Source organism: Caretta caretta, chromosome 7 (genome assembly GCF_965140235.1).
Source record: "Caretta caretta isolate rCarCar2 chromosome 7, rCarCar1.hap1, whole genome shotgun sequence".
NCBI lineage: Eukaryota > Metazoa > Chordata > Testudines > Cheloniidae > Caretta > Caretta caretta.
Genome location: NC_134212.1, coordinates 119,003,011 through 119,017,361, shown reverse-complemented (window position 1 = coordinate 119,017,361; position 14,351 = coordinate 119,003,011). Strand labels below are relative to the sequence as shown.

Genomic DNA, 14,351 nt, shown 5'->3' with positions numbered 1-14,351 from the left:
ACCTTTTTGTCTCTGAAATTGCTTTCAGCAGTTGGTTGATCCCTTAATCTCCTGTTTAAAGGATCACAGCATATATATTCCACACATGTTCAGTAACAATCCTGCTCTTCTGAAGTGCTAGTTTGTCATTCAGATCCCAATGTTGGTGGTAATACAAAGGGGTAGGAATGATCTGGGCTGTGGAAATGCAAATGAGCTTAATTGGAACATTTGGCTATATGGCACATCAGACCAGATATTGCAAGACTCCAGTGGCTTGATTTTTATTTTAAAAAGAGAAGGTTTCATATAATTTGATCCTCTTAATTATTTGTTCCTCAGAGTTACTGATAGGGGAGACAGTAGGGAATACAACACCAGGTTTCTCTAGCACAATGAATTATTCACTCCCACTGCTGTGCAGAAGTGGATGTGTCATCCAATTTAATGCAAACAGCTGAAACATGTATATTCCCAAAGATAGTGTGTCCTGTAGAGACAGGGAATTTAGACTCCGGGGTTCGATTCCCATCTCTGCCACTGACTCAGTATGTGACCTTGGGCACATCACTTAAACACTATGAAAGGCACTTCACCCATCTCTAAAATGGGAATAATGCACACAGTACAGAAAGGAGTTTTTAGCCTGATCATCAATATGGCACTTTGAGATCCTCAGATGAAACATGCTGTGGAAGTGCCACCTATTATTACTGGAAAGGTCCTTGCTGCAGATCTAGAAAGTGAATTTCGTGTTTGTGAGGAAGGCAAAAATTTAGGGCCTGAGCCAATGCCCAACTGAAGTCAATGGAAAGTTGCTCAATGACCTGTGGCTCAGGATCTTCAAGAGGAAAGATGGTGTCCTCATTAAAGTACAGGATTGAGAATTCAGGGACATGGGTTCTAGTCCAAGGTCTGCTAGAGGCTATTGACCTGATCGGAAGTCCATTGACGTCAATAGGAAGATTTCACTGATTTGGATCAGGCCGTATAGCCAGCACTCATAAGTGGGGCCAGCGTTTTCCAAAGAGCTCCATTCCCATTCAGCCAAACTTTGAAGAGGTCAGCAGATTGGAGACGTGTTGGGTGCTGAGACCTTCTGCAAAACTGGCCAAATGTATCTTCATGCCTCCATTTCCTCATCTGATGTTTGGACCTGGGATAGAAGTTTTGAGGCATCTGTACTTGAAACTGAACTTAAAAAAAAATTGTAGGGTAAAAGGAAGTGCTCAGATCAGTATCATTTACAAAGGGCTGGCTTCCTGTGGCTTCTCACAAAGTTTGATATAACAGCAGAGAAGTCAGTTGAGTTCAGTGGCCTGAGAATCTTTTCCAAATCACTGTCCTTGTGCTTCATGATGTCCTGCCATAACATCAAGTGTTCACCTATAAATCTCTCTTTGGACCATTATCTTGTTGTGGTGGAGAGGCTTGTGTCCCCAGTGACCCTCAGAATTATGTCGTCCGGAGTCTTGTACTCCTGATGGGGCCACTCTGGGCGAACAGTTCTGAGGTGTGCTTCCAGATGAAACGCGGTCCAAAGTTCTCAAAACCCTGGTGTCAGAAGAGGCATATTCGAGAACCTGTCAGCTCTCTGAGGCTGTGAAGGCAGATGGGGGCTGCAACAGGACAGAGACTTCTGGTTGTCTCAGACTTTCCTGCCGCTGGGTCATGGCTCTTTCCTGTCAAGTTTTGTGCGGTTGCTGCCTCCGCACCAGCTCCCCCAGGTTAAAAGATTTCATGTGTCCTGCCAATGGCGTTAACATCTCCCACTAGCAAAGTCCTGCAGCGATGGATGAGTTCTGGTAGGGACGGGAGCAGTGATCTCTGGGAGTACCTAGTCACAAATCTGCACGCAGCCAGTGGCTGTGTGTTGGTTGACTTGCGCTTGGATTTGTGAGACAGAAGCGCATTTTGGCAAGAAGAAGTTATATGAAGAACATAAGAATGGCCAGACTGGGTCAGACCAAAGGCCCATCTAGCCCAGTATCCTGTCTTCTGATAGTGACCAATGCCAGGGGCCCCAGAGAAAATGAACAGAACAGGCAATCGTCAAGTGATCCATCCCCTGTCACCCGTTCCCAGCTTCTGGCAAACAGAAGCCAGGGACACCATCCGTGCCCATCCTGGCTAATAGCTATTGATGGACCTATCCTCCATGAACTTATCTAGTTCTTTTTTAACCCTGTTAGTCTTCGCCTTCATAACATGCTCTGGCAAGGAGTCCCACAGGTTGACTCTGCGTTGTGTGAAAAAATACTTCCTTGTGTTTGTTTTTAAACCTGCTGCCTATGAATTTCATTTGGTGACCCCTAGTTCTTGTGTTATGAGAAGGAGCAAATAACATTTCTTTATTTATTTTCTCCACATCACTCATGATTTTATAGATCTCTGTCATATCCCCCCTTAGTCTTCTCTTTTACAAGCTGAAAAGTCCTAGTCTTAGTAATCGCTCCTCAGACGGCAGTCAATCCATGCCCCTAATAATTTTTGTTGCCCTTTTCTGAATCTTTTCGAGTTCCAATATGTCCTTTTTGAGATGAGGCGACCATATCTGCACGCAGTATTCAAGATGTGGGCGTACCATGGATTTATATAGAGGCAACATGATATTTTCTGTCTTATTATCTATCCCTTTCTTAATGATTCCCAACATCCTGTTCCCTTTTTCGACTACCGCTGCACACTGAGTGGATGTTTTCAGAGAACTATCCACAATGACTCCAAGATCTTTCTTGAGTGGTAACAACTAATTTAGACCCCATCATTTTATATGTATAGTTGGGATGATGTTTTCCAATGTGCATTACTTTGCATTTATCAACATTGAATTTCATCTACCATTTTGTTGCCCAGTCACCCAGTTTTGTGAGATCCTTTTGTGGCAACTGAGAAACCCTTTTCAGGATCCCATCCCCATCCTGAATGGGGAAGGGGCAAGAAAAGGTGTTCTCAATGCAACACAATATATGAAAGCAGGAACAAAGCAGGCTAACAGAAAGAGTGTACCGTGTTAAGATATAGATATTCAGGCCTGTCTGCAAAGGCCTATACTTTAAGAATTTAGGTATATGTTTATCATTTAGCTAGTTATAGAAGTATAAAAGAAAAAGAGAATCAAAATCACTGTCTGACTGTATAAGGCCTTTTCTCACTGTGACAGTCTGAGGCCCTATTCTTAGGCTAAGGCCTCTGGCTAAGCAGCAGAGGCAGCCATAAGCAGGGAAGCGAATGGTCACGTCCTCACCAGTCACACTGAAATAAGGTGCTATTGGGCTCTTAGGAATACAGTCCTGTCCTGATAATGCCTATCACCTCCAGAGAAAGGGAAGTGCCTAAAAGATTTAAAGAAAACCTAGTTTGATAGCATCCTGTCTGGCAAGAACTCACTTATCAATAGCTGGGATGTGAAATCCTCATTTCTTTGTTGTTCTGTCACTGTAGTCCCCATTTCGCTATTGTTTGTCTGTATAATCTCTGTCTGGTTCTGTGATTGTTTCTGTCTGCTGTATAATTAATTTTGTTGGGTGTATACTAATTAAGGTGGTGTGATATAATTGGTTAAATAATCATGTGACAATGTTAGGATTGGTTAGTTAAATTTCAGTAAAGTGATTATTTATTAATAAATAATTTATTTATAATAAAGTGGTTAACATATAGCTAAGGAGAACTCAGGTTGTACTATATAGTCTGCAGTCAATCAGGAAGAAAGCGGGGGAATGGGAACAGGGAATGGGGGTGGGGGAATTGGAATCCTGTTTTGCTAAAGGGGGAATGGGAACAGGGACACAGGTGTAAGGCTCTGTGGTGTCAGAGCTGGGAAGGGGGACACTAAGGAAGGAAACTGGAATCATGCTTGCTGGAAGTTCACCCCAATAAATATCGAATTGTTTGCACCTTTGGACTTCGGGTATTGTTGCTCTCCGTTCATACGAGAAGGACCAGGGAAGTGACTGGGTGAAGGAATAAGCCCCTAACACACTGCACCTCACCTCACCAGTTTGGATTATAATGTCCACTGAGGTCTCTCTTCTAACCTAGCAGAACCGATCGTGACCACTCCACATGCTTTATTCAGTCACTCTAAATGTGTGGGCTAAAACAAGACTTATTCACAATTCACACATGGGCTAACCTATGTCTATCTCTTGTGTCCACAGCATAGACAAACGTGTCAATTTTTGTCTGCTGAGGATGGCTCCGTGATTTTTAAAAAAGATGTTTCCTGCAAAGCTCATTAAACCAGATTCTCTTTACTTGAGATCATTAGCAGTTCAAGACTGCCCGTGGCTTGAAGGGGAAGAGTTCGTGGCCATAAATGCACCTCACACGGGACCAAATTAATGATCTGGGATGTCGGGCTGGTGTAGGGATGTGAGGTGAGAGTCACAAACCCTGGGTTATAATGAAAATTCACGGCTATAAAACTTCCTCGGCATTCTTAAAAACAGTTAATGAAGATTTCTTTTAAAGATCTGAAACTTTTTTTTGGATTCTTACACATTAGATTATTTCTTCATAATCCAACCCAACCATTTAAAGCAAAATACTGGGCCTGATTCTTGTTTACACCAATGTCCTTCTGCACCACTCCAGCCGTGAAAATCAGCCTTAAAGTGGATAGAAATGGCCCCCATCTGTGCAAAGGGCTTCCACTGCAACTGTACTGATGGCATCCGAGCTCGATGATGGTTTTGCTCCCAGCCCTCTGTGAAGGGGCAGATAGGAGGCATGTCGGGGTGTGATCAGATCACATTGCACGACAGCTATTCTCTGCTTCCCAGGGCCCACAGGGAGTCAGAGAAGCATAGAGCAGTTTGAAATGTTTTGGGTGAATCTTTGTGTGTGTGTGTGTGTGAAAAATGGCTTTTCAACCAAAACCAATTTTGCAGAGTATGTTCATTTTGGTCTCCATATTTGAGAATAAAAGCCCAACACACTTTGCAGTAATATTTTTTGGTTTTCAGTCCCCAAAAAAATAATTGGATTGTAATGTCCATAGAGGTGTCTCTCTCCTATATTTTTTTTTTCTGAAAATAGTTTTTGGAAATTAAATGTTTTTCAGGTTTTGCCTTTTCTTTTTGTCTTTGTTTTTTTTCAAGAAACTAACAAAAAAACCCAACCACAATTCCCAAGAAATATTTACCATTCCTCTCTAGCTCTATCTAATAAAAAAAAAAGAGAAGCTCATGTGCTTGTCAAATGTTTATGCAAACTTCTGGGATTCAAAAATAGGACCAGAAATCACATGGTCAGACTTTTTGGCAAGATTTTCTGAACCCACCCTGATTTCAGGCAATCCCAAAGCCTTGTTATAACAGCACTTAGAGTTTCCTCTGTTGTCTCTTGTCATACTTAGATGGCTCCTCGGGACAGGGACCATCTTTTGGTTCTGCGTTTGTACACCTAGCATAATGGGGTCCTGCTTCATGACACGGGCTCCTGAGTGCTGCAGTAATATAAATAATAACACATTTCCACTTCTGCCTTCATAACCCCAACCAGAGAGTACTGAGGTGTGAGAGAGAAAAGCTGGTACCAAACTTCTCACCCTAAACAGATTAGATTTAAATCTGGGGCAAAAGTTAGTCTGGGCCAGCTACTCGGCTGATGTAAATCAGAATAGCTCTATCGACTTCAGGTATGGCCGAGGATCCGGCCCTTGGTTATTATTTAAGCCAAAAAAGCATGCTTGTCCCTAGTAATCATGTATTATAAATACCCCGTGTGACATTGCACCCCATAATGCTTTACAGAAATATGCTTATAAGTGTAAATATGACATAACTGGAATATGTTTTATGCTAGATATGCCGTGTAACATATCTTTGCAAAGGTTATGATCTACTGAATATATTCATCCTATTTTTGTATGCATGTATCTTTTTTATATTTGAAGTTAAGAACGTTGACTCCATGCTTGTATTTAAAGTGTTTGCTGTAGGAAGTACATAAGGGAGATTTGGTCAATATAGTGTGAAGGGGTTATTCAAGTAATTGGGAGTGCTTAGTGAACAATGGACCTTGAGATGTCAATCCACATCTGAGCTTTCCTGGGAACGTTCAAACTAACTTGTAAACAATGGTGACAACCTGCAAAAAGCTGAATCATAGACATGTGACTTGCCCAAGTGACTGCAAAACTTCATCTTGTTGGGGGATTTTACACAGGAGAACAAAGGGGTTTCCACCCACGAGAGAGACTATATAAGGCCCTTGAAACGCCTCCATTTTGTCTTCAGCTGGCTCAAGAGAGAGCCTCTCCACCCCAAAGAGATGCCTGAAAGAAACTGAAACAAAGGACAATAACTATGGGGGTGTGAGTGATTGCTGGACCCAAGACTAGGAAGGAGTCTAGTCTGTCAAAGAAGCTTATTGGAACATCTCTGAGGGTGAGATTTACCTGCATTTAGTTTCCTACTGTATTAGGCTTAGACTTGCGTGTTTTTGTTTTATTTTGCTTGGTAATTTACTTTGTTCTGTCTGTTATTACTTGGAACCACTTAAATCCTACTTTTTTATATTTAATAAAATCACTTATTAATGAACCCAGAGCAAGTATTAACACCTGGGGGAGCAAACAGCTGGGCATATCTCTCTATCAGTGTTATAGAAGGCAAACAATTTGAGTTTACCCTGTATAAGTTTTATACAGAGTAAAATGGATTTATTTGGGGTGTGGATCCCATTGGGAACTGGGTATCTGGGTGCTAGAGACAGGAGCACTTCTTAAGCTGTTTTCAGTTAAGCCTCCAGCTTTTGGGGGACGTGGTTCAGACCTGGATCTGTGTTTGCAGCAGGCTGGCAAGTCTGGCTCAAGACAGGGCACTGAAGCCCCGAGCTGCTAGGGAAAATGGGCTCAGAGGTAGTCTCAGCACATCAGGTGGGAGTCCCAAGGGGGTTTCTGTGAGCCAACCCGTCCCACCCTGCAACAAAACAAAGCTGAAACATTTTAATACATAAGCTAATGACTTTTGGACTTGCTGGAGGTCTCATCCTTCAAAACGTGGTGTGCAAAACCTCTAATTGACCCCAATCAGCATTCTGAGCATGGAGTACTTGAAGTATCAGTCTGTATGTGTAATTACCATTGTCGAAAACTAACCATATAGGGTCAGAGTTCAACATCCTTAACACCAGACATCACTACTGAATGGGAGTAAGGTGTCAGGATTTGGCCCTATGTTGTTAGACCTGCAGAGCCAGAGCCTTATGAGCAAATGTGTTTACATTGCCACCTTGCAGAGCAAAATGCTACTGGCTTCAATTTAGATGCTGTTAAAGCTTCAGCGTGAGGGTGTTATGTGACTTTTTTGATTTTGGGATGCACAGCGTATTGTAACTCAGTGGCAATGTCTGCTCTCCATATCGTTCCAAGGCAAAATAGCTCTTGGCTGTGCAGGTGTTGATGACAGATGTTTCAGATCAATTGCTGGAAAGAGATAACAGGAGTGTCTGGGATCATTACAGGACATGAATCTTTAAAAGTAATTATAGGTGGTAACAACCGAGATGACCATCGAATCCCTCCAGTCTGCAGTGCGCAGCCGAAAACAACCGCAAATGCTCTTTCCCTCTGGGAATGCGCCTGCTGATTGCGAGATCCCGCTGCCGTTTGATGTGAAGTCACATTGTGCATGCTAACAAGGAGCAATTTTCTTCTTCCACATTTCTTCTTAGTATAGCAGATCTAATTGGAATCTGAGGAAGTCTGCAAAGGAATTGGGTGGTAATTTTCTTCCTTGGGCTTAATTAAGAAAAAAAAAAATCTTTGCGTGAGGTGGTATTGACTTTTCATATTTAGCATTTCACACACTAGTGCTGTTAAAATATTGTGATGAGGCAGGAGCCTCGTGCCAGCCCATGGGCCCAGGTAGCCCCTGCAGCCAATGCCAAGCCTGGAGGGGAGTGAAAGGATTGAGCCTGTCTGAGTTCAGAGCTGATTGGCCAGGCAGGAGCTCTGCCTTTCCCTAAAGGGAGCTTTGCCAGCAGAGTTGCAGAGCCAGGGACCTGCTAGCTGGAGCAGCCATGGAGGAGCAATCGTTAGACCCCAAGAGGCAAGCGCTGCATAAGTCAGAGACTATTTGGGAATGAAGCCGGAAGGAAAGAGCAGGTAAGTCCCATAGGAAGGCTGCTGGGTGGCTCCATATTGAGTTGGGTTTGCTTTTTATTTTAGAACAGTTTGGGGCTAAGCTCCTCCAGGGCCCAGAAAGGGATAGAACTGAAGGGACAACTAGCCAGTGGACCAGAGCGTACCTCAGTGGACAAAGGAGACAGAGCCTTCTTCCCCCTGGGGAAAGCCATGGTCAAGTTGGGGCACCTGGAAAGTCCATAAAGGGGTCCTGCTCCAGCCCATAGCACTGGATATAATATCTCTCACCAAGGAAAATCAACTATATTTATCCTTACTGGGGCTAAACCTTCATTGACAACACTGGGAGTTGGCCCGAACACCGACTGAAAAAAAACACTGCATGAGACTTTTAGGATTTGGCCTCATATTTGGAAAATGTAGAAAGATTCTTATAAAATAGCTGGGGGTGGGGCGGGGTGTAGCTTAATGGATTTTCAGGCCACACGAGACCATTCTGATCTTCTAGTCTGACCTCCTGCATTGCACAGGGAAGTGTGTCCACTACTGCCTTCTACCGAATGGCATCTGAACTGTTCAGTGGTGTGACATACTGCTAGCAACTGATTTAGACTCTTTTTCAACCCCAAACTAGTCTTTATATTTTAAATGAAAATGTTCATGGAGATTTTTGATAGTTTCTGTGTGATCCCTTTTGTTCAGTGTAAAGCTTAAAAAAATAAATTCACAGGGTTTGGGGGGTTTCCAGTTTTACAATACCAAATTTTTGTTGCTTTTAGGGATTTTGTTGGGGGGCAGGGGGAAGGAGTTGGCAAAAAACTGGAATATTTCCATTAAAACCCCCCACAAGATATTTTGTTTCTTTTGTTCAACACTTTTTGCAGAAAATGTTTGTCATTTTCTTACGGGTTCTGTCACCCTGGTGTGGAGGTCTTGGGAGCACAAAGTAGCCTCAACCTCCCTTCCACCAGTGGGCAAGCTGCAGAAGGTCCGTGCAGTCCTTCGAGTAGTCACTGCTGGACAGCAAATGGCCTACTGATGGGGATGCTATGTTGAATTCCCTATGGAATTTCTCTTCCCCACCCCCAACCTCCGTGCCCTGCCATGGATGCTCCAAAAGCAGGTTATTGACTGCAATTCCATCTGCCCTCCCATGTGGTGGATGCCCCCCCTTCCTTAGCCAGCTTCAGTAAATATTGACCTCTCAGCTCCATCTGCTTGCCTCCCATTCTGCGCCTCTCCTCCACCTCTCTGTTCCATCCAACAATCTCAGGACATATCTGCAAGATCTTTTGTGCTGCAGCTGTTGCCATCTGGAACAGCTTTGCTCAGCCTGTCTGCTTTATCAACACTCTATCCCTTTCTCAAAGCGCATCTGGAAAAATGCCTCTTGCGTTTACCTCTTAATCTCTCTCCCCGTCTCCTATTTATTCTGGAACTCTTAACAATCTGAATTAACGCCGTGAAGTGTGTTGGACTGCTCCTCAAGAAAGAGTCTGCAGACTGAAGTTGGATTGCCTGGTGAGCATTGTTATCGGGGGCTTGACAATGCCCTTTTTTTCATGAAGAGTCCTGATGTTCAGTGCAGAGTTTATTGAAAGGGTTTTAGTCAGAAAGGAGATCAGTGGCTGGGGGGTGCTGGGCTGTTGAGCTGCTGATCTCCACCTTGCTGGATAGTAGGAATGGAAGAGAGCACAGTTCTGGGAGCGACGTGGCTCATAGAGAAGGGCTGATAAAAGGAAAAGATTCTGAATCTGGCATATTTGTTAAAAGCAGCCAGAATCGACTCTGCTCCTGTTGCAGGGAAGAACATGCTGGAAAGATACTGGAAACAGGTCCAATCTTAAGCAACAATGAAAGAGGGTTATTTGCATGGTTACAAGGCAGGACCAGTTACAGTATTTCTGTACTATGAGTTACACAGTCTCAGACCACATGTCTGTGCACAGGAGTAAGAATCCCCATCTTGCAAACCTGCACAGGATACCTAGACCTTAGAACAGGTCATCAGCTCATGAAAATTGAAGATGAACAACACAATGGCAGATAAAATTCAATGTTGATAAATGCAAAGTAATACACACTGGAAAACATAATCCCAGATATACGTACAAAATGATGGGATCTAAATTAGCTGTTACCGCTCAAGAAAGAGTCCTTGGAGTCATTGTGGATAGTTCTCTGAAAACATCCACTCAGTGTGCAGCGGCAGTCAAAAAAGCAAACAATGTTAGGAACCAATAGGAAAGTGATAGCTAATAAGACAGAAAATATCACAATGCCACTATACAGATCCATGGAACAACTACAGCTTGATTACCGTGTGCAGTTCTGTTCACACCATCTCAAAAAAGATATATTAGAATTGGAAAAGGGGCAGAGAAGGGCAACAAAAACGATTAAGGGTATGGAAGAGCTTCTGTATGAAGAGCGTTTAAAAAGACTAGGACTTTTCAGTTTGGAAAAGAGATGATTAAAGGGGGATATGATTGAGGTCTGTAAAATCATGACTGATGTGGAGAAAGTGAATAAGGAAGTGTTTACTCCTTCACTTAACAGAAGAACAAGGGGTCACCCAGTGAATTTAGTAGGCAGCAGGTTTAAAAGAAACAAAAGGAAGTATTTTTTTCACACAAAGCACAGCCAACCTGTGGAACTCATTGCCGGGGGATGTTGTGATGGACAAAACTATAACTGGGTTCAGAAAAGAATTCAGTAAGTTCCTTGAGGATAGGTCCATCAAAGACATTTTTAGCTAGGATGATTAGGGACACAACCCCATGGTCTGAGTGTCCCATCTCCTGTTGTCTCTGGTAGCCAGAAACTGGGAGTGGACGAGGATCACTTCCGGATTGCCTGTTGTGGTCATTCCCTCTGGGGTACCTGGCATTGGCCACTGTTGGAAAACAGGATACTGGGCTAGATGGACCTTTGGTCTGACTCAGTATAGCTGTTCTTGTGTCCCTATGTTAACATGATGTCCAGAAGATGTAATTGTAACCCACATCTACTGTTTGTGGCGCTTCATCGCCCTCCACTGGTGGGCAGTCCACACCCACATACAGGTGGATGAGCTTGCTACAGGCTTGGCTGAGTGAACTGTCTTTTGCTCAGGCTGTCGAGGATTAAGGCTGCCAGGATTCCATGACTTTCCGGGACTTCTGCTGCTGGCAGGTGTGACTGACCCCAGGGCTGCCCAAGCAGCACCCCCGCACCAGCAGCGGCAGTGGTCCCGGGCTGGTGGGGCAGCCCCCCGCCAGCAGCAGCAGTGTCCTCGGTCCTGGGCTGCCCCAGACCTTCCGCTCCAGAGCAGCAGCTGCACCCCCAGAGCCCCCCAAACAGGTATATAGTACAAGACATGGACAGGTCACAGGGCCATGAATGTTTGTTTATTGCCCGTGACCTGTCCATGAATTTTACTAAATCTTAGCCTTAATTATGATCCCCACTGCTGGTGACCCTCTCAGGGCTCTGGGTCAGAGTGGTGTTTGAGGTATAATGCTTTTCAGGGCTATTCCTGGGATGGGGTAGCTTATGCATCTTGCTTTGCTCACAGCCTAACCTTAATAAATTGTTGTGCTTTCCAGTGTGGTTATGAACCAGCAAGACTCAAGCATGTCAAGGGACCCCTTATGAATGGGCTCAGCGGAGGGCCTTTCTCACATGTAATCATTCAAATCCCCCCCCAAACCAAGCTTATAATTAAAGCTGGGGGCAGCGGTAAGAAGATTGATCCAGAGGAAAGAACAGAAAGTGGCCAGCCATGTCCAGGAAGCAGTCAAAGGGCCCTGACGAAGCGTCAATCATTATGGCCGCCTACAACCCTAATCAATCAATGCTGACCGCCCCCCCCCCCCACACACACACGTCATTTCTGCCTGCCACCCACCCAAAATCTAGTAGCATTGCATCTTCAATAGGGTAGTAAAGTAAACTTCCTTAAATGATTTTTCAGTGCAGTGGTTCAGCCAGGGAATAGGGCACAAAAACTGAAGGCTTCAGCATTTGCTTGCATGGAATGACATTTTACTGCATGACATTGGGATGAGAGAGCCATGGTTTCACAGCTGTCGTCTAATATCCCTGGGCACTGACCTTAACCTAAATAAATGTTGTTGTTTAACAGTCGCACGCTGTCAATGTACATGGTGCTTTAAGGACAAGGAAAAAGCCAAAGTCCTCACCTTTAAGAACTTGCAGTCAAATGAAGTTAGTGGTATTCCGTCTTTTTATTTTAGGGATGAATTTGGCATAATCTCCCTAGTCGTGCATGGCACTGTGTGTTAAGATATGCTGCAACCTGAATTAAACTCTAATTCATTGTAGATCTAAAGAAACAATTTGCAAAAAATAATTTATTAGACAAATTTAATCCCTTTTTCTTTTCAGGAATGGTTTGCAACCAAGTTACCTTCCCACCCCCTCCCCCGGTCTATTAATTATACATGCACCCATTAATGTTGGCAACTGTTTTATGGTCTGAATTTGAAAGGCGACCGTCAGTTTTGATTGGACATGTAAGTCTGTTATAAATATAAAGGGAAGGGTAACCACCTTTCTGTATACAGTGCTATAAAATCCCTCCTAGCCAGAGGCAAAACCCTTTCACCTGTAAAGGGTTAAGAAGCTAAGGTAACCTAGCTGGCACCTGACCCAAAATGACCAATGAGAGGATGGGGGTGTGGGGGGGAACAAAGGGTTTGTCTGTCTGTGTGTTGCTTTTGTCGGGAACAGATCAGGAATGCAGCCTTACAACTTCTGTTAGTTAGTAAGTAATCTAGCTAGAAATGCGTTAGATTTCCTTTTGTTTAATGGCTGGTAAAATAAGCTGTGCTGGAGGGAATGTATATTCCTGTTTTTGTGTCTTTTTGTAACTTAAGGTTTTGCCTAGAGGGATTCTCTATGTTTTGAATCTGATTACCCTGTAAGGTATTTACCATCCTGATTTTATAGAGGTGATTCTTTTACCTTTTCTTTAATTAAAAGTCTTCTTTTAAGAACCTTTTTGATTGATTTTTCATTGTTCTTAAGATCCAAGGATTTGGGTCTGTGTTTACCTCTACAAATTGGTGAGGATTCTTATCAAGCCTTCCCCAGGAAAGGAGGTGTAGGGCTTAGGGGGATATTTTGGGGGAAGACATCTCCAAGTGGGCTCTTTCCCTGGTCTTTGTTTAAGACACTTGGTGGTGGCAGCATACGGTTCAAGGACAAGGCAAAGTTTTTACCTTGGGGAAGTTTTAACCTAAGCTAGTAAGAGTAAGCTTAGAGGGTCTTTCATGCAGGTCCCCACATCTGTACCCTAGAGTTCAGAGTGGGGAAGAAACCTTGACAAAGTCACATGGTTTTAGTTCCCTGATTGGATGAGCATGATTATCAGAATCAGGTATTCAGCATGGAGGCTCACTTTTGCCAGCCCAAAATGTGCTTTCTATTAATTTTCTGCAACATTTTCTTAAATGTTGTTTCCATGATCATTCTGGCCAGTAATCCCATTCCCTGAAAGCACACAAAAATATTGCAGTTGCAGCAAACTAATTAAAAAAATGAATATGGAAATTCCTTCTCAGGATTCATTCAGCTGCTCATATTTTATTGGAGATGGAGTCAAACACCGATTAGCAAAAATATAAGGCACTGCCATCATTACAATATTTCCAGCATAGTTTGCTCAAAATACTGTAAAAAGGCAAACATACTCGAAACCCACCAGATAAAAGGCAGTCTTTCGAAATTTTGTATTATTTCAAAGCAGTTTTGATCGTACTTAGTTGGTGGTGGTTCATGCAGGGATAAAATTGTATTGCTGGGAGGGACAGGAGAAAACAAAAATAAGATGAGAGAAGGCATATGAAACTCAGAAAGACAGGGAGAACAATAGGGGAGGAAAACAATGTTCTCAGTACAAGCAGCTATAGCCACAAATGGATATGAATATTGAATCCAACCTATTTGAAACAGGATAGGAATATAAAAGTTCCAAGTACCACCCTGAATAGTGGTAGCCATGAAAATCTAAGAAACTTGCAGTAAAATTATAAACACTTTGTATTCTCCGTGTGCAGATGCTCTGCTCCCAAAGTTGTACCTACTCTTAACATTCATAGCAAAACATGTCCTTTTGTTTGCAATTACCATAATCAATGGCTCTGAATTACTCACTTGGAATACATATAGGCTTGCTAAATGGGGAATGCCCTTTGGTTTCCATGTTCAATAGATAAAAGCAGCCCAGCTTCTCTAAAGTTTAGGGTGCTTAGATCTGGGGTTCTCGTTCTAG

The 14,351-nt window shown here is 43.2% G+C and overlaps 1 long non-coding RNA gene across 1 annotated transcript in view; it reads left to right on the top strand.

The window, feature by feature from the left end:
• Nucleotides 1–7,805: 7,805 nt before the first annotated feature.
• The window catches only part of LOC142072837 (uncharacterized), a 232,032-nt gene continuing 225,486 nt past the window's right edge, over nt 7,806–14,351 (top strand). The window contains exon 1 of the long non-coding RNA XR_012669436.1: nt 7,806–8,095. This is a non-coding gene — a long non-coding RNA (uncharacterized LOC142072837). The remainder of the gene's footprint in view (nt 8,096–14,351) is intronic.